The sequence below is a fragment of the Rhinolophus sinicus genome, linkage group LG11 (assembly GCF_036562045.2).
Source record: "Rhinolophus sinicus isolate RSC01 linkage group LG11, ASM3656204v1, whole genome shotgun sequence".
NCBI classification, from domain to species: Eukaryota; Metazoa; Chordata; class Mammalia; order Chiroptera; family Rhinolophidae; genus Rhinolophus; species Rhinolophus sinicus.
The window spans coordinates 40549667-40568518 of NC_133760.1; positions in this window are offsets into that span (position 1 = coordinate 40549667).

Below are 18852 nucleotides of genomic sequence, written 5' to 3' on the forward strand. Positions count from 1 at the left end.
TTGGTTCAATGTCAGTGTAGTGACGTTCATCTCTTAGTCATGACAAATGAACTGTGGCTATGAATGACTGTGAATTTTTTTTCTTTATACTTTTCTCTATTTCCCATAAAGTGCCTGCATTACTTTAGTTTTCATGCATTAAGAAGTACCGAAAATACGCAAAAGGCATTAGGCATAGTACTTATTAGCAATTCCTTATGTACAATGACTAAATCAAACAAACTCTGAAACTTGCAAATTTTTTTCTTAAGTTTGTCAGCAAACCTGGCCTTTTGGATGGGAGGCTATTTATAGTATTTATCTTGCTTCACGTGAATATTCATATGCGGAGGAATATCCATGTATTTGATGGTGGGGTGCCACCCCAGATTCCATGGGGTTGTCCTGCAATATGCCCAGTGTACACGCACTGCCCTGCTTTTCTCAAACCCACATGATTCTGAATCAGGAAAGTCCTGTGTTCCCTAAAGGATACGGACAGGGGGCTGTGGAACCTATGTAACAAATACCACGTCCTACCACCCAGCTTAAGACATAAAATATTAGTAAAACTGCCGAAACCCCCATGCGTGTCCCCCTACGATCACTTGTATCACATGATTTTGGTCATCAGGACAGCCATGCTCTAGAAACAACCCACGGCAGCAGAGGTAGTGACAAGCACTTGGAGGTTTCAGAGGCCCACCTGTGGGTTGGGTGCCACGGTCCTTGCCTCCCTCCATACCCACCTACCTCTTCAAAAGTGTAAGCCACACAAGTTGCCTGCCTGGGCGTGGGACGGGGAATGACATCATCACGGAAGAAATGGCCATTACAGCTTTGTGCAGACAGGAGGTCTTGGGCATTGTGAGGCAGTGGACAGTGACTTGGGCCTGGTGGGTGGGGAAGCTGTGGAAAGCTGTGGGACACATGCAGGGGTCCCCTGGCTAGGACAGGGAGCTGTCAGAACAGCTGTGGCCACTTCCCCTGGAGATGGAAGGCATAAGGCCATCTTGGGGTTCCCACAGCTGGGAAAGGAAGCAGCAGCCTGGGGCAGTAACTGGGGCCCAGGCTGGGCTCTGAGGCTTGAGCCCTTGGCCCCATCCAACACTGATTTACCAGGGGCCCAGGTACAATTCTTGCTCTCTCTGGCCCTTGGTTTTCTCTTCCCTGTGATAGTGAAGCAATCCTTTGCCCTGCCCACCCCTCAGGGTGTGGTAAACATGCCTTTACTTAGCTTTTTGTGCCTTACCTTCCTCATCTGCATAATGGGGATAATAATAGTACCTACCTCGCAGGGTTGCTGTGAGGATTAAATGAGATAATCCATGTAAAGAGCTGAGAACAGGACATGCTGCATGGGAACCCTCCAAAACATACTGCTATTGCTTTTTTAAAAACAATATTCATGGAATACCAACTAGGCTTCAGCCCTAAACGTGGTAGAGACCATGTCTATTGGGAGAGCCAAATAGAGATGGGCTCTGTGTTCAGGAAGCTCAATGTTTATCAGATAATCCCAGACCTAAATGTAAAATGGCACCAGAGGAATATTTTAAAGGAGAGATGCACCAGGCTGTGGTTTGAGAGCCTCTGCGAGGGAATCTGACCTAGTCGGGGGCCGGGGAGGCTTTTCCTGAGGATGAGGCAGAATCAGATGGCGGAAGGGAGAGGGAGAGCATTCTGGGCACGTGCAAAGTCCCTGTGGAGGGAGCATGGCCAATGCAGGGAATGGGCAGGCAGCCAGGTTTTGGGGAGTGTGGCCTGAGATGGCCTGGGCAGGTTTGCAAGACCAGAGATTTGCAGACTGTTGGGCTGAGCTCAAGGAGACCTCACCCCATCAAACAACCAACGGCTGTCTTACAACAAACAGTTTCATTTAATACATAGCTGAGCTAAAAAAAAACAAAACAAAAAAACAGGGACAATCCCAGATACTGGAGACAAAAAAGGGAACTGAGAGCCCAAACTCTAAGTAAGGTGGATGTGGGTTCAAACCACACTAGTCTGGGGTTTGAACATACTCAGAAGGAAAGGAGTATGAGGCGGAGACGAAATGAAGACGTTCTCTCCTCAGAAAGAAAACACCTCCCCTCAGTAAAAATGAGATAAAACAACTTTACCCACCAAAGGAAGCCACAGGAGTGCTGGGTTAGAGGTGGGGAGGTATAAATTGAAAACCCAAATGCATGCATATGCAGCTCTGAAGTATACATTCATACTGACAGTCTGGTGCAGGACTTCCTGCACTGAGAAGTTAACGTAAAAACATGTCCGGACTAGGCCATGATGTAACCAGTGGGGTTCCTGGTATGAGCAAGGAGAACATCATTCTCTAAGGAAATGTAGAGAGTACAAGGAGTGGAGTATGTCCAAAGAAAGACAAAATTCCACTAAAGATGAACTTCCAAGTAACCACACATGAAACCACCAAGGAAATCATCTACCAGATGAGAGATCTAGCAACCACAACCAATAAGAGGACAAGCACCCTAAGGAACGGACATAATAAAACAACACAGAAGAAACAACAAAGGAACTGATTTTTCAATGACTAAAGAAATAGAGCCATAATGAAATCATCGGCCTGGGGATAGGGGAGAGAACAGACTTGAACTTAATAATAGAATTTCTAGAAATAAAAATTATTGATGTTAAGATGAAAAACTCAGTGAGTGAGTAAACAGAGTAGAGCTGTAAAAAGCAAGAGTGAATTGAAAGAGATATTTGAAGAAATGATCCAGAATTTAGCAGAGCTACAAACTATAAGAGAGCAACTAAGAGACATATAAAATGGGATGAGAAGGCCCAACATATGTCTAATAGAAATTCAAGAAGTTAAGAATGGAAAAAATAAAACAGGGACAACCTTTGGAGAGATAGTGACTGAGAAATTTCCAGAGGTGATAAAAGACATCAACCCTTAAACTGAACAATGACGCTGGGTCCAAAACAACTAGATTGAGAGGTAGATAGATAGGGACCAGAAAATGCAGGAGCCCAGATAAAGAGAATTTTGCCTTTATCCCAAGTCTCTTATCCTTGATGTGTTTTAAGCAGACACGTGAATGATTGATCAGTTTTGCTTCTTGAGGCTGCTGTAAGGAACAGCTTGCAGGGGATGTCAGGATACAAGGAGACCCACTAGGAAACTGTAGATGGGTCGCCACAGAGATAACGGTAGGCTGGCCTCAGGTAGAGATGGAGCCAGAGAAAAGGGGACAGACTCGAAGTATTGAGGACATGAAATGGACAGGACTCAGGAATGGGGATGAGGGAGAAGAGCAGGTCAAGGGCATGCCAAGATTCTGAGCTGCAGACCTGGAGGGCTAGAGACGTTCACAGCTGCATTCGTGGACTGGAAAGGGTAGGCTGCAGTTCATAGGGGAAGAGGACCAAACTCTATTGGAACAGGAGACACACAGCAGGCAGGTGAGTGAGTCAGGAGGACTGGGAGCAGGAAGACGAGGGAGGGGTTCTGTTGAGGGCACTGCCCAGCATTCTGGGAAGTAGGGGGCGAGGCTATTTGGAGAGGGAGGTGGGAGACAGACAGGAGGGAGCAGCTGGAAATTGGAAGGTGGGAGAGACTGGGGTTGCCATTGCTGTGGGTGGGGAAGTGGGTTGACCAGAGAGCTGAGGGAGGCTTACCCGGAAAGGGTGCGGGTCTGTCGGAGGTAGAGAATCACGGATTCTTAGTGAAACCTGGCACTAAGGAGTGGATGATGGACACCATTACCACTGGACAGAGCAGGCCGAGGCGGGGACCTCCAAGGAGCCTGCCTAAGGTTGGCTTTGGAATTAGAAGGAACCAACAGTCACATCCTATCTCTGGGGCCCTCTGATCCTGGGGTTGATCATGGGGTTCCAGCCCTCCACGAGTCCCTATGGCCTAGCTAATGCCTATCAGCAGGGCCATGGAGTGTCATCCTTGGGACATCAGGGCAGGGCACAAGCCCAGCTCTGCCACTTCCTAACAGCTGTGCTGTGTGTAAGTAAGGATCTTGAAAGTGCTTTACTCAGAAGGTTGTCAGAGGGTTGCAAAACGGAGGTAACAATAGGTACCACGGTATGAAGTAATATTCATAAAGCATTGAGCTCAGTGCCCCACACCTAGGAGCTTAGTGTAAGCTGTTGCTGTCATTGTTATTAGCTATGTGGGGGTTTCTGAAACAAGAACAGGACTGGGTGTGCGTGAGATAAAACCCAAGTTGGGGGTGGGCAGTTATCTCCTGAATTTCCTGGTTGGTGCAGAAGCCCTGGGTCTCTAGCGCTGCCTAAGAAGAGATGGAGAAAGGGGAGGGGTAAGCAGGAAGGTCACTCCTCAGAAGGAAACCGCAGGGAGAGGGCAGGGTGTCAGGGACTGGACTCCTTCCTATACTCAACCCCCAGGTGAGATTTGAGATGCTGTGGGAAGGGTGTGGTGCAGGGAACCCTTGGCCAGCTTCAGGAGGCATGTCTCAGGTCCCTGCTCTGCCACACACAGGCTGTGCACCTTTGGGCAAGTCACTTTCCCTCTATGAGTCTCAGTTTCCCCACTGCTTCAATGATAGGCATGGACAAAAGATCATGTAAGCATCTCTAGTGTAGCATCAGGTGAAGGGGACAGGCCTTGGAGTCATCCCTTATAAGCTGTGTGATCTTGGGCAAGGCATCTACTCTCTCTGAGCTTCAGGTTTTTTGTTTGCAAAATGGAGGTAACAATAGGACTCATCTCACAGGGTGAGTGTGACAAAGATAAATAAATGCAGCATATATATTAATATCAGCTTACATTTCCTGCCCACTATGTGCCAAGCTATATGGATTCAAGTACCCAGCACACAGTAGGCCACCCTGAATGTGGCCTTTAGTATTATTGCTCCAGCAAAGGGTTGTCTGGCACCTAGAGTTTCCTCTCCCTCTCCACCCTGGTTCCCATATGCACACATAGCATATGCACACATGGCTTCCCCAGCAGCCGGACCTGCCCCACTCACCTTGAACTCATTCCAGGGCAGGCTGAGCATGCGGTAGCCCTCCTGGAAGGTCAGCCTTGGCCAGGTGGTTGAGGACTTGCTCAGAGATTCAGAAATATAGCACACAGGAGTCCCCCAGCAGTCTGGGCGAGAAGGTGGGGAGAGAGAGATGTCTTCTGAAAACTTCTGTGGATGAAATTACTCTGGAGAAAGCTGGAGGCAGCCTGGACACCTGTGCTGTCCTTTCCAGTTATCCCTGCTGGGCCTCCAAGCCAGCTTCTGTGAACAACCGTGTTTCCCCGAAAATAAGCTCCAGTTAAAATCGTCAGCCAGACGGACGCATTTAGTATGTTATGACGATGTTCCAGAAGAAGATGACACGACTGTATTTGAATAAATGTAGATTGTTGTACATGAAAAAATAAGACATCCCCTGAAAATACACCCTAATGCATCTTTTGGAGTAAAAATTAATATAAGACCCGGTCTTATTTTCGAGGAAACACAGTACTGGGATGCTAGTAGATATGAGTTTCTCTTTCCTTCCTAACCTTTCTGTGCCTCAGTTTGCACGTACGTAAGAATGGGGTAATAACAAAATCTATCTCCTAGGGTTGGTTGTGAGGATTTAAACAATTATCTCATACAAAGGGCTTGGAAAATTGCTCGGCACAGAGCAAGTTCTCAGTAACTGTTAGAGATGATTTTTTCCAGCCTTTTAGGTGAAGGGGTGGGATTCCCCCAGGTCTGGCTGCCCACAGCCATGCCCTGTCTGGAGTTGACCCTGGAGGGGCAGCGGCCCCCCACACCACCCTCCCACACTCTTAGGGCTCACGCTAACAGGATGGGGCAGAAGCAGAAATGGGAGCTACAGAGACTGTGTACTGACTCGCACTCCCCTTGGATCAGCAGCAGCTTCTGGAACAATGTGTAGCAGTCAGGGGCATCGGGACACACTGCCAAAGTTGCAGGCTGCAGAGTCCCCAACACCACATGGGTCAGCCTTGGCCTCTGGGCAGTGTCCGTGTGCTGCGCAGTCCGTGTGCTGCCAGCAGGAGCTTAGCCAGCTCTGCTCTCCCCCACCCCACAGACTTCCCAGGCTGAGCCTTCTTTGGTGGCCTCGGAACGCTCTGTGGGCATGGCCTGCCCTCTCCACTGAAGCCAATGCCTGGAGTCCAGCACCCTGCCTCCCCAGAAGGAGCAGGACACTTATTCAGCTGTGTGTTCATCTCAAAGTTGATAGACTGATCAACTTTCAACCTGCAAAGAGCCGAGGACCCAGAGGACCCTCATTCTGCCCTCAGCCCAGAGAAGGCCTGAGAGTGACACGTCAGCTGAGTGGGGACGCTTATCTGCAGGTGCATTCAAAGATCACAGATGCGTTCTGAATGGAGACATCAATGGACTGGTCTTTTACCAACTCTTCCCGGCTGCTGGCGATGGACAAGTGGCTGACCTGGATGCTGGGAGAACAAAGGGAAGTAAGGCAGAGCATCGTGGGGCCTCGGAAGGGGCACAGGGTGTTTTGTCACATCTCCACTTCTGTCAACCTCCCCTGCCAAGGGCCTAGAGTGGGCGAAACCTCATCTGTCCTCCTGGAGCTAAGAGTCCGGATGGAGAGTCATCCTTGCTGATGGGGTGATCCAGGAGTCCCAAGGAGCAAGGCCCCAGCTTTTCCTCAAGGACTGGTGATGGTGCCATAGACAGGATAATGCTCATCCCCCCAAAAGTCCACGTCCTCACCCACACCACCTGTGAATCTGTTACCTTGCAGGACAAAGGCACTTTGCAGATCTGATGAAGTTGAGGACCTTGAGGCTCAAGATTTCCCCAGATTACCCAGGTGGACCCAGTGTCATCACAAGGGTGGCTGACAGTGGAAGGGGGAGGCCAGAGAAGAGTGTCAGAGGGAGATGTGACTAGGGAAGAAGATCAGAGAGACGCAACATTGGCGGCATTGAAGGTGGATAGAGAGGGAATGAGCCAATGGATGGAGGAAGCTTCTAGAAACTAGGAAAAGCAAGGACACTGACTCTCTCTTAGAGCCTCTAGACAAAACACAGTGCTGCTGACATCTTGATTTTAACCCAGTGAGATTCTGACCTGTAAGACTTAGACCGGTGTGGTTTTAAGCCTCTACATTTGCGTTAATTTGTGACAGCAGCAAAAAGGAAACTGACACAGAGGGGTTTCTCTGAGGAGGCGACACCGAGTAAAGTGTGAAAGAGCTGAGCAGGATGGGTGGGAGTTTGGAGGGGGTCAGTGGGAGGCTGTCAGGACGGTGGTCTCAGCCGGGCCTGGGCAAGCCCTGAAAGCAGGTGAGGAATCAGGCCTTGTGTCTCAGGGGTGGGCACGATCAGATGTGAGTCTCAGTGAAGCCCCCAGAAGCGAAGACCAGAGGGCAGAAACTAGAGCAAGGAGGTAGGAGGTTGCTGGAACACAGGCACTCCGGATGCATTGCTGGGGCCAGCTGCAGCCTGCAGAACATGACACAGAAGCAGCTACTGTCCCAAGTATCTACCGTGTGACAAGGGCTGTGCTGAGGGTTTGCATGTATTTCTTAGTTTGAGCCTCACAACCACCCCTGTAAGGCGGTCACTATTATTGTCCCCACTGAACAGAGAGGAAACGGCTCTGACGAGGCTTAAAAGGCCTTCACAAAGCCGGGATTTGATCCCGGGTCTGTCCCAACCCAGATCCTGTGTATAAGCCACGGTCGTAGGCTGTGCCAGCAAGGAGAATCCAGGGGTACCTGTTATTTCCCTCTCTGTTCTGTTCAATTCTATTATGTTCCTTTTTGGGAGACTAGTATAAAGAATTCACATTGCACCCATTACCCAGCTTCACCCAGTATCAATCACGGCCAATCATATTTGATCTCTACTCCACCTATGTCTGTTTTGGATATCAGTTACATAGCAATGAAATCTATTCCATGGCTACCTGGTCTTAGGGAATTATTAAGGCTAATAATAGAAGATTTATTAAGGATAATATTTCTTTTAACTTTAGGCATCTTTGCCGTCTCTGACCTCTGTAACGTAGGTCTAGGATGGCTCATTTTAAGAAAGGGAACTGAAGCCCAAGGCCACACAGAGCGTGAAAGGCTGGGGCAGCCCCACTGGACCTGGGGCACCCCCACTTGAACCCCTGTGGCAGGAGATTATCCCACAGACGATAAAGCGGCATTCTAGCATCACCAGCGCCCTCTGGTGGCTATAAAACGTTTACACTGACTCCAGCACCAGGTGATCTGTGTAAAGCAGGATCGACTATATTGAGCCTGGTTTGTGGGGCCTGGGGAGGAGGAGGCTGGTTTTGGGAAAAAGATGAGGTCCGTAAAGAGTGCCTTTCCAACCCCTGGGGCCTCAGACAGACACACAGACTCCCACGGCTCCCATGCAGCCTGAGGGGCCCAGAAAGTGAATGTGTTTCAGGGACCAAGCTTTGTGCCAAGATCTGGGTTTTGGCACCTGAGCCGGCCTCACTGTGTGACCTCCATGCTGCTTAACCTCTCTGAGCTCACGTGTCCTCGTTTGGTAAGCAGGGCTATCAGGGGGAAAGTAATGGATGTAAAATGAGATAGTGTTTGTAAAGGTTCCTGGCCCTCAGCAGACCTTCAGCTCAAATCAAGTCAGGAGGAGACCCATTTTGCCAAGAAATCTTTCTCCCTTTACCCCAAATAAGACCCCCATCTGCCTAGGGCAGTGGAAAAGGGTCCTTCCAAGGCCTGAATCTTACTGGGGCTGTTAGAGTGGTTGATATACTCCAATAAATGCCCACGGGGCACTGGGGGGGGGGTGTGAAGAAGCGTGGCTGTGGGAAGGGGTGGGGTATAGGAGTACCAGGCTTCTGCCCCTGGTACCAAGTCAGGTGGACAGGCCTGACTTCTCTGGGCTGCCCTTCATCTCTGGGGGTGGGCGACAAGTGTCAGGTGACTTCTCCCAAACCCCAGATTGTCCACAGCCCTGGTTTGACTCATCTGCGCAGACCACCCTTGACTTGACCAAGGATCATATGGCTTCCTGCCCTTGACATCTGGGTAATTGCTTGGCTGGAAGGCTGTCTGATCACCTTGGTGGTCTCCTGGTCACCAAAGGGAGGGCCGTGGTGAGGGACCCGGGCCAAGCCCCCTACCTCAGCCTTGGCCATTGCTCAGCCTCTCTGGGATGAGGGGTTAGACTGGGTGTAACCCTGTCTAAGCTAGATGGCTGTACTCAGGGGACACAGAGGGAGCCCTGTCCCCGGCCCCCAGCCCCAGGTCCGAGATCGGGTCATACCCCAGCCTCTGGATCCTGACACACAGGCGTGCCACGATCCTCATCAAATGTCAGTTCCTGAGCCCAGCCTCACCCAGACCATGCTGTGACACCCCTTCCCCCAAATACAGACTGAGTCTACCGTCCTGGGGCTCCCACTTTGGGATCTTCTGCTTCAGAGACCATTGCATTTAACCTCGCTGTGCCCTTATTGTATTGAGCAAGAGGCTGAGGCCCAGAGAGGGGAGGGGAGCTGTCCAAGGCCACACAGCAGTCAGTGACAGAGTCTCCCCAGCCTGGGTTTTCTTCACCCTCAATGTGGGTGTTCAAGTCTTGGGATATTGACCAGCCCTCTCCCAGCACTTTTGCCTTCCTTAGAGGTTCCCAAACCCTCACCATCACTAACAGTCTGTCTTTGGGGCAGGATGAGGCGAGGGGCGCATAAGGAGAATACCCCCGGCCCCCAGGTTGGCAACTTATCAAATCCCTTGTTAGTCCTTCCACCCTAAAACAATCTTATTTTGAGCAGTGGGGAGGGAGTCTTTCCTTTAGCAAGGCTTTTATTCCTCTGCACATTTCTTCATTCAACAAATATTCACGGAGCATCTATTCAATAGATGACCTCAGGCGGGGATGCAGCGGTAGGGGAACCAGATAGCCGCTGGCCCCTCCTCTCACAGGCCCATATTGTTGTGGGAAATACAGCAACAGTCTGAGGATCATGTATTGTGGTCTCACCCCCACGTCTCAGAACGAGGAGGCGATGTGACCATTTGCTAAATAATAAAATCCACTGTTCACTGAGCTCTTCATATGGGCCTGCTGGACTGTGAACTCCTTGAGCCAGAATCTTGGCTGCATTGTATGCTTACGTATAATAGTAGGTGCTTGGCACGTATTAGGCCCTCAATAGAGTAGAAGTGCCAGGTGCTGTGCTGAGTTCTTCACGTGCCTTATCTTATTCCGTTCTCATGATAACCCTACAAGCAGCTATCATCCATTCCCTCCAGTTTATAGGTGAGGGGTCTGAGCTCAGAGAGGTGCAGTAACTATGACTCGTACAATGGGCCTCAGAGAGGCTGGCTCTGCTGCCGGGCCATTGGGCGTCACTGTGAGCAAAGCTACTTTTGGATGTCACCAAATCAGAGCCAGTTACCCTAACCCCACTCCCCAGTTCCCACATCATTTATATCCCACCTATTCCGGCAAGCCCACCTAAGCCCACTCCCCCAAATGGGAAGAATTTATAGGGCCCAGAGCAATGCCTTACACCTTCCCAGGAGCCGCCCCCACATTCATTTGATCAGGCAGAACCAGAGCGGCACCTGATTCTGAACAAGTGACACAGCCTGCCTGGAAGCAACCCCCCACTGGCCAATATACTACATAAGTATAAGGAACTGGACCCCATAACCCCCAAAGCTGGGAACCTTTATCAGTCAGGGTTCTACCAGACAAACAGAACCAGTAGGAGGTTAGTTACTTATTTGCTTATTTATTTCAAGGAATGGGCTTATCTGGTTGTAGAGGCGGACTGCAGAGGCTGGCGAGACAAGTCTGAACTTCTAGGGCAGGCCAGTGGCTGAAACTATCAAGGAGAGACTGGAGCTGTAGTCCAAGGGCATAATTGCTTCTTCCTCTGGGAAACCTCAGTTTTGCTCTTCAGATCTCTCAGCTAGTAGTTGGACGAGGTCCACGCAGATTACTGAGTTCTATCTCTTTTATCTCAAGTCCACTGATTGTAGATGCTACTCACGTGTAAAATACCTTCACAGAAACACCTAGATTAGTGTTTGATTGAATAACTGGGCCCAGCCAAGTTGACACATAAAACTAATCTTCACAATTCACCCTTTGACAACTTGGTACCCATTCACAGGTTCTTTTTGTTTGTTTGTTTGTTTTATTCACAGGTTCTTAAAGCACAACTCATCTCCAGATAAAGACAGTAGCAAAGTCGTGCTTCCAGCAAAGCTTTCTGTTGCAGCTATCCTGCGTGTAACCAAAAACACTTGGACCCTTTCCTTAGAAGAGGATGCCAAGTCTTTGGGTGATGGTCACTCTTCTCCTCAATACCCTGTAACTTAAATGTCAAATTAACCATCATGAATTCATCTTACGTTAAATGATAAGGAGACGAGAGGGAAGAAAACAAAAAGATTTGCTTTATATGCATTACATATCAATGTATAATACCCAAGTTTGCGTATGACGATACTAACATATGCATAACAAATAAGGAAGAACTATTCACGATAATTATAGTTCTCATTTCTGCAACTGGTCACGTGCAGTTGGTGTGACCTTCTTCCACTGTCCATCCGTGCATGCTCCCAGCAAGCATCTCAGCTGGTCATGGTTCTCTATCTGGTAGGGTGACCCAAACCTTCATTCCTGACAAGCCTGAGCCCTTAGGAGTCCTGCCTTAATTGGGTTGTTGTGGTTTTCCACTGATTTTAATCACACGGTGTGTGGTAGTGCTGAGGGATGCCCTGACGGGTCTCCTGTACTTCAGACGCCCTCTTCCTTATCTTCACGGTGGAGCAGGAGCCAATCAGGATTCTGGTAATCAGGACCAATCACCCCAGCCAGGAGAGTCACTCCCTTCTCTGCCTGCTCATTCATTCACAGCGTGAGAAGCTCAAAGTGGCCAGACGGCAGTCTTAGCTCCCACTTCAATGGAATCGTTCCTGTCTCTTGGTGGAATCATTTCTCCCTGTTGTGGATTGAGCTGTGTCCCCTCAAAATTCATGTCCATCCAGAAACTCAGCATGTGACCTTATTTAGAAATGAGATCTTTGCAGATGTACATCCAACAACTGGTGTCCTTGTAAGAAGGTCATGTGAATGCACAGGGACACAGAAACAGAGGGAAGGAGGCCAGGTGAAGGCAGAAATTGGAGTGAGGCAGGTCCAAGCCTAGGAAGGTCCAGGATTGCCGGCAAACGTCAGCACCTGGTTAAGTTTATGACAACCCACCGTCTTTCTCCAAGATCTATCTGCCTTCTGCACAGGCCAAATAGGAGACTTGAATGGAGATGTGGGACTCACGACCCTTGTATCTTTAAATCCTTGGTGGTGACACCAATCTCTGTAATCCCCCCAGGAAATAGTATTGCTTTTGCTTTACTATTTTCCTAGATAGGAGCAGTTCTAGTAACTTCTATTTGGCCTTTTGCACAATAATCATCCTCAACCCAAAGTTCAGGGAACCAACATGGGGATTCCGCCAGTTTCTGAGCATGTCTATTCCAATTACGTATTCGGAACTTCAGAATAACCACAGGATGTGTTCGGGGACCCACTAGACTCACCGTGAGATAGACCTGAGCTAACACTCCATTGATCACCTGACCTCCGTAAGTTTGTACTCTGACTGGTGGGCCACACTCATGTTTTGGGTGTCCTAGAATTCGTGTCAATTTAGAGCCCGTGCTCAGTACTTCCTGAAGTCTGATTATTTCCTTTTCCCCAGTGCACAGTCACCTTGGTAAAAAGCTGTAGGTTCCTTTGGGAAAGGCTGGCAGAAATAATAACAGTGTAAAATTCTTACAGTGTCCAGCCTCCTTCCTCAAGGAGACCTAGCCCCCTTCATTCAAGGGGTTCTGAGAGTCTGTAACCCGGCTCAAGTCTGGGAGTTGACTGAGGAGCCACAATTTTCTGTTTTGGTGATTCAAGCCAGACTTCTGTTCACTTGACCTAGGACTCTTCTGCTTATCCAGATCAGATAAGAATCGAGTAGACTGTCCATTTCTTTCTTTCCAAGGGATAGTATGATCAACTAGCCAATGCCAGCTAGCAACTAGCCAGTGCAACTAGTATCTCTGCAAGTCATACTATTCTGATTTCTGTTTTGACTCTGCTGTCCACAGCCACACTGTCCTTGGATTAAGTGCCACCACCTGGCCCTTGTCATCCTGGGACCCATTGTATTTAGGGGTAGAAGTCCAGCATCACCATTTCCCACTGTAATTTCTGGCCCACAAACACTAGTGACCCAGAACTCTTCAGTGATGATGTGCTCCCCTCACAAATTTATTTCTCCCAGTTGTGGTGAAAGTTATGTCCTCTGGACCCTCCCTTGTTGGGTGAACAGGGCTTAGATAATAAACCCACTCTAACGTTCCAATCTCCCTAAGCCTTTGAATATCTTCCTCTACAGTCTACCAAGGCAGCTCCGGCATGTCAACTTCATTTAATGTAACTTTTACTCTATGTCTCAGCCAATCAACCAACCAAACTGTTAGAGAAGTTTCTAACTCCTCATACTAAATCAGTAAATCCAGAACCTCTACTTACTGGGCCCATATTAATACATTCAACCTGATCCAACTTTATGTTCCTTCCACCATTATCCCACCCCTTAAAATCCATTCCCACACATACCCCCAGATTTCTGTCTGCATACATTGGAAAAACCATGGATCACTCTTTGAAGCCTGCTGGGACTTGAGTCTAGTTATGCTCTAGAAGCAAAGAGGGCTGGGTGGAAGTAGGTCCTAAGAAGAATCAGCAGTATCTTTCAAGGTCACTGCCTTAGGGGAGGCCATTACAGTTCTTCAAACAAAGGGTTAACTTCCTTAGAAACGGGTGGAAGGGCTGCTTCTAAAGACAAACATGACCTGGAATCTCTCCCTTGTCAGTCAGACTGCAGACCTGCATGGCTTCTCCTCTCCTCCCTGGCTATATAAAAAATAATGATCTCCATTGTTGTTATGTAAAATGTTACCTCTAACCAAGTATCTGTTGATTAATAGTAACTTAATTTCATTTCCCCAAAGCTGGTTCAGCCCTAGGCATGTTCACAGGACGGGGGAAGCTGAAGACCACAAGCCCCCTTCAGGCACATCTGTGTATTAAAGACCCTAGAAGTCCTATAGGGAAAAAACCTATGAACCTGAATTAACCTGAGGTTTCCAAGTTTACTTGACCATAGCCTCATTTTTTGGAGTGTTTCTTCTATAAAACTAGGATTCAAAAAATCACACTTTGGAAAATGCAAACTTAATAAGCTGCTATGGCCTGGGTTGAAATTTGGGAGTATTTTGTTTATTTAGCTATTTAATTGCTGCTTAATAATGGAGATCCAAACCAATACTTTCCTAAGTATTAATAGTGGAATGTAGTATATTATTATACTACATTTAGTAACTGTGTGGAAGCATTGATATTTCTGCTACATCTACCTGTCAGCCATTGTAAGGTGTATTTGTTGTCTGAAATTTCCTCCCCTTGTTCTAGTGGTGCTTGGGCCAATCTGAACATTTGTCAGCTGTCTTCAGGAGCATCTCTTCTTGGAACTATTTGGGGCCCATGGAATCTAGAGTTTAATTGTCACAACCTGACACTACAGGGAGAGGTCCCACTCCTTTAGAAATAAAATATGGGCACCAACAGTTTCCTGGTCTTCTGGGCCCCTTGCTAAATGGTGATGTCCACTCCTCTGAAAAGAATTAGGCTTTTCCACCCAAGACTTTAAAAAGGCCAAAGTGTGGTATGAGACACGGAGATGTGTTTGTGTTAAGGGAAGTAAAGTAATTGTGTCCTGATTATTTCTGAATGGGTGAGAGAACAAGACTGTACTAAAACGGACACAGACAATTTATGAAAAAGGAATCTTAAGAAAGGAAATTTTGGAGGAGAGATCCAAGATGGCGAGTAGATAAACTCGGTGCCTGTGTCCTTCCGTGAACACATAAAAATTACAGCTAAATTACAGAACAATCAACCTGGAGAATCATCAGAGGTCTAGCCAGACAGAAGTCCTATAACTAGAAATACAGAAGGAATCCACGTGGAGACTGGAGCGGGGGGTGGAACGTGCCCCAAACCTCCATGTGGTGGTTGGGAATCGGGGGGGATGTCTTGGCCACAGATGTTCCCCGCAAAGGAGTGAGGCTCCCCAGCCCAGAGTGGTGGTGCCAGAAAGAGGGGCCACCACAACTTCTGGCTGTGAGAAACAGTGGGACTTCCAACCATCCGGGTTGGCAGGAGGCTGTAGGAAACCCAGATGATCACTTGAAAGCCTGCGCACAGATTCACTCACTTACAGGCAACTCACCTTGAGCTCCAGCAGAGGGATAGTGATGCAAGGGACATTGGAGGCATGCAGGGGACAGACTGAGGTGTGTGGCTACAGGGCAAGAGTTAGAGGATGGTTGAGATTTTTCCTGTGGGGGGTCCTCCCCTCCTGTGCACCCGGCAGGTGGGTGCAATCTTTCCTGTGTTGAGCCCTCCCCTACTCAGCCAAATCTGAATGTTTGGTCTGGTGAGCTCCGCTGGGACCCCACCCCCACCCAACTCCCCCAACACTGGAGCTACTTTCTCCAAGAGCAGCCAGCCCACATTTCACTCTTTCTTGGAAAATGATTGGAGTCTGGCAGGCCCCAGGCAGGCAGCAACTGGCCCCCGTGTGCTGAGACTTTTGCTGAGTAGCACCAGGCTCAGCAATGGCTGAAACCAGAGTCTACATTAACCTGGTGACAACTCTTCCCACTCTAGTGACTCTCTGAGACCCTCCCTCACCCAACTTGCATACTGCATGAGACTCTATCAGCAGCTAAATCTTAAGGCAGCCGTCAGGTGGCAGCAGGCCTCAGAATGTCTTGGCTTTTTGCGGAGTTACCCCAGGCCCAGTACTGGTGGCAGCCGTCCTCAGTTCTCACCATGGCCTCTCCCACGTGCCTCCAGGTTTAGCACAGGCATTGAACAACTTTGGATAGCTTTGTCGATCCTACCAGGTAGCCCCCAACTGGTCACAGGCAGTAGGTGACCTGAGCCTGAACCAGAGTCCCTCCCTAGAGGCCCCAGAACCAACATACTTGGAGATTGGCTTCAGACCACAGCAGAGCTCAGCCCAATTAGCCCCACAAGCAGTACACACGAAGGGTGGTCTCAACAGGCACCAGAGCCCACTGGGGTGAATCCCATTAAGCAGGGTAAGCCCCCTGCACAGCATCCCATAAGCTGCTGAATGGATGTGGCCAAACCCCACAGTCATTCAGCCTGAGGGTTGATCCCACCTACTGATGTGCCAATAGCAATCAAGGCTCAACTAGCAATCAAGGAGGGCACACACAACCCACACAAGGGATACTCCTAGAGCACCTGGAGCAGGTGACCAGGGAGACTGTGCCAGGGCCCCACAAGTCACCTACTACATAAGGCCACCCGGCAAGAGACATAGCAGATCTACCTAATACATAGAAACAAACACAGAGAGGCAGCCAAATGAGGAAACAAGGAAATACATCCCAAACTAAATGTAGGAGAGCAACCTACTAGAGACAGAGTTCAAAACACTGTTTATAAGGAACTTACTGAGAACTTCAACAAATAGATAGCAAGCATAAAAAGGGACATAGAAACCATAAAAAAGAACCAGTCAGAAGTGAAAAATACAATAACTGAAATGAGGAAGGCACTAGAAGGAATCACCAGCAGACTGGATGAAGTAGAGGATTGAATCAGCAATGTGGAAGACAAGGTGGCATAAAACACCCAATTGGAAGCAAAAAATAAAAATAAAAAGAAAGAATCCAAAAAAATGAGGATAGTTTAAGGGGCCTGTGGGACAACATCAAGCATAACAACATTCACACCATAGGGGTACCAGAAAGAGAAGAGAGAAAGCAAGAAATTGAGAACCTATCTGAAGAAATAATGACAGAAAATTTTCCTAGACAGGAGAAGGAAATAGACATACAAGTTCAAGAAGCACAGGGAGTCTCACACAGAAGGAACCCAAGCAGGCCCACACCAAGACACATAATTAAAATGGCAAAGGCTGAAGACAAAGACAGAGTCCTAAAAGCAGCAAGAGAAAAGCAACTAGTAACTTATAAGGGAGCTCCCATAAGACAGCTGATTTCTCAACAGAAACTTTGCAGAGGGATTAGCACAAAATATTCAACGTGGTGAAAAGCAAGTACCTACAACCAAGACTATGCTAACCAGGAAGGCTATCATTTAAAATCAGAGGACAGATAAAGAGCTTCCCAGACAAGAAAAAGCTAAAGGAATTCATCACGACCAAACTAGTATAACAAGAAATGTTAGAGGGACTTCTTTATGATGGAAAAAAAATATGAATAAAATAATAGCTAATTATATGTCTATAATTACTTCAAATGTAAATGGATTAAATGCTCCAATCAAAAGACATAGGAGGGCTGAATGGATAAGAAAACAAGACCCTTACATAGGCTGCCTACAAGAGACTCATTTCAGATTGACAGACACACACAGACAGACAATAAAGAGATGAAAAAAGATATTTCATGAAAATAAAATTTTAAAAAGCTCAAGTAGCAACACTTACACCAGACAAAACAGACTTTGAAACAAAGGTTATGAGAAGAGACAATGAAGGACCCAGTTATCCCACTTCAGGGTATTTATCTGCAGAAACCTAAAACTCTACTTCAAGGGGACGTGTGCATCCATATGTTCATTGCAGCACTGTTTACAGTGGCCAAGATGTGGAGGGAGCCTGGGTGTCTGTGGATGGAAGAATGGATAAAGAGGAGGTGGTACATATATACAATGAAATATTGCTCAGCCAGGGAAGGGAATGTGTTCTTGCCTTCTGCGGAGGCATGGATGGACCTAGAGGGTATTGTGCTGAGTGGAGTGTCAGACAGAGAAAGACAGATGCAATGTGACTTCACTTATATGTGGTATCTAAAAAACAAAATTTACAAATAAAACAGAAACAAACTCATACAGAAAACATCTTGATGGTTACCAGATGGGAGGGGGGTTGGGTGTGTGGGTGAAAGAAGGAGAAGGGATTAAGTACAAATTGGTTGTTATGAGGATAACAACCTATAAAGTAGTCATGAGGATGTAGGGTATAACATAAAGGGTATAGTCAATAATATTGTAATAATTATGTATGGTGTCAGATGGGTACTAGATTTGTTGGGGTGATAGATGGGAGGGGTTTGGGGGGCAGGGTGAAAAGGTGAAGGGATTAAGAAATATAAATTGGTAGTTACGAAATAGTCATGTAAAGCATAGGGAATACAGACAATAATCTGGTAATAACTATGTACAGTGCTAGGTTAGTACTAGACTAATTAGGGGGATTACCTCTTAAATTATACAAATGTCTAACCACTTAGGCTGCATGTCTGAAATTAATATAAAATACTGAATGTCAACTATAATTAAAAAATTTAAAAAGGGGGTAAAAGTGAAGGGGAGTAAGAGGTTAAAATTTCCAGGTATAAAACAAGTAAGTCATGGGGATGTAACGTACTACATGGGGAATATAGTCAATAATATTGTGACAGTGTGGTACATTGTCAGGTGATTGCTGGACTTATCATGGTGATCACTTCTTTAGGTATATAAACGTTGAATAACTATGGTCTACCCCTGAAACTAATATAAATTGTTAAGTTAGCTGTTTTTTTAATAAAAATATTATATATATATATATATATATATATATATATATATATATATATATATATATAATAAAAAAAGGGAAATTTTATGTGAGGTCAAACTGAGTAAGATTGAAATAAATTGAAGCAAGTAAGTGAACTTGAAAATCAAAAATAAGCTGATGCAAAAGCTTGGTTTTCTCTCTCTGCCAAAAAGGACTATCGGTCTGCTCTGATTTTATGAAAAGGTTTTCTGCCTAGAAAGCA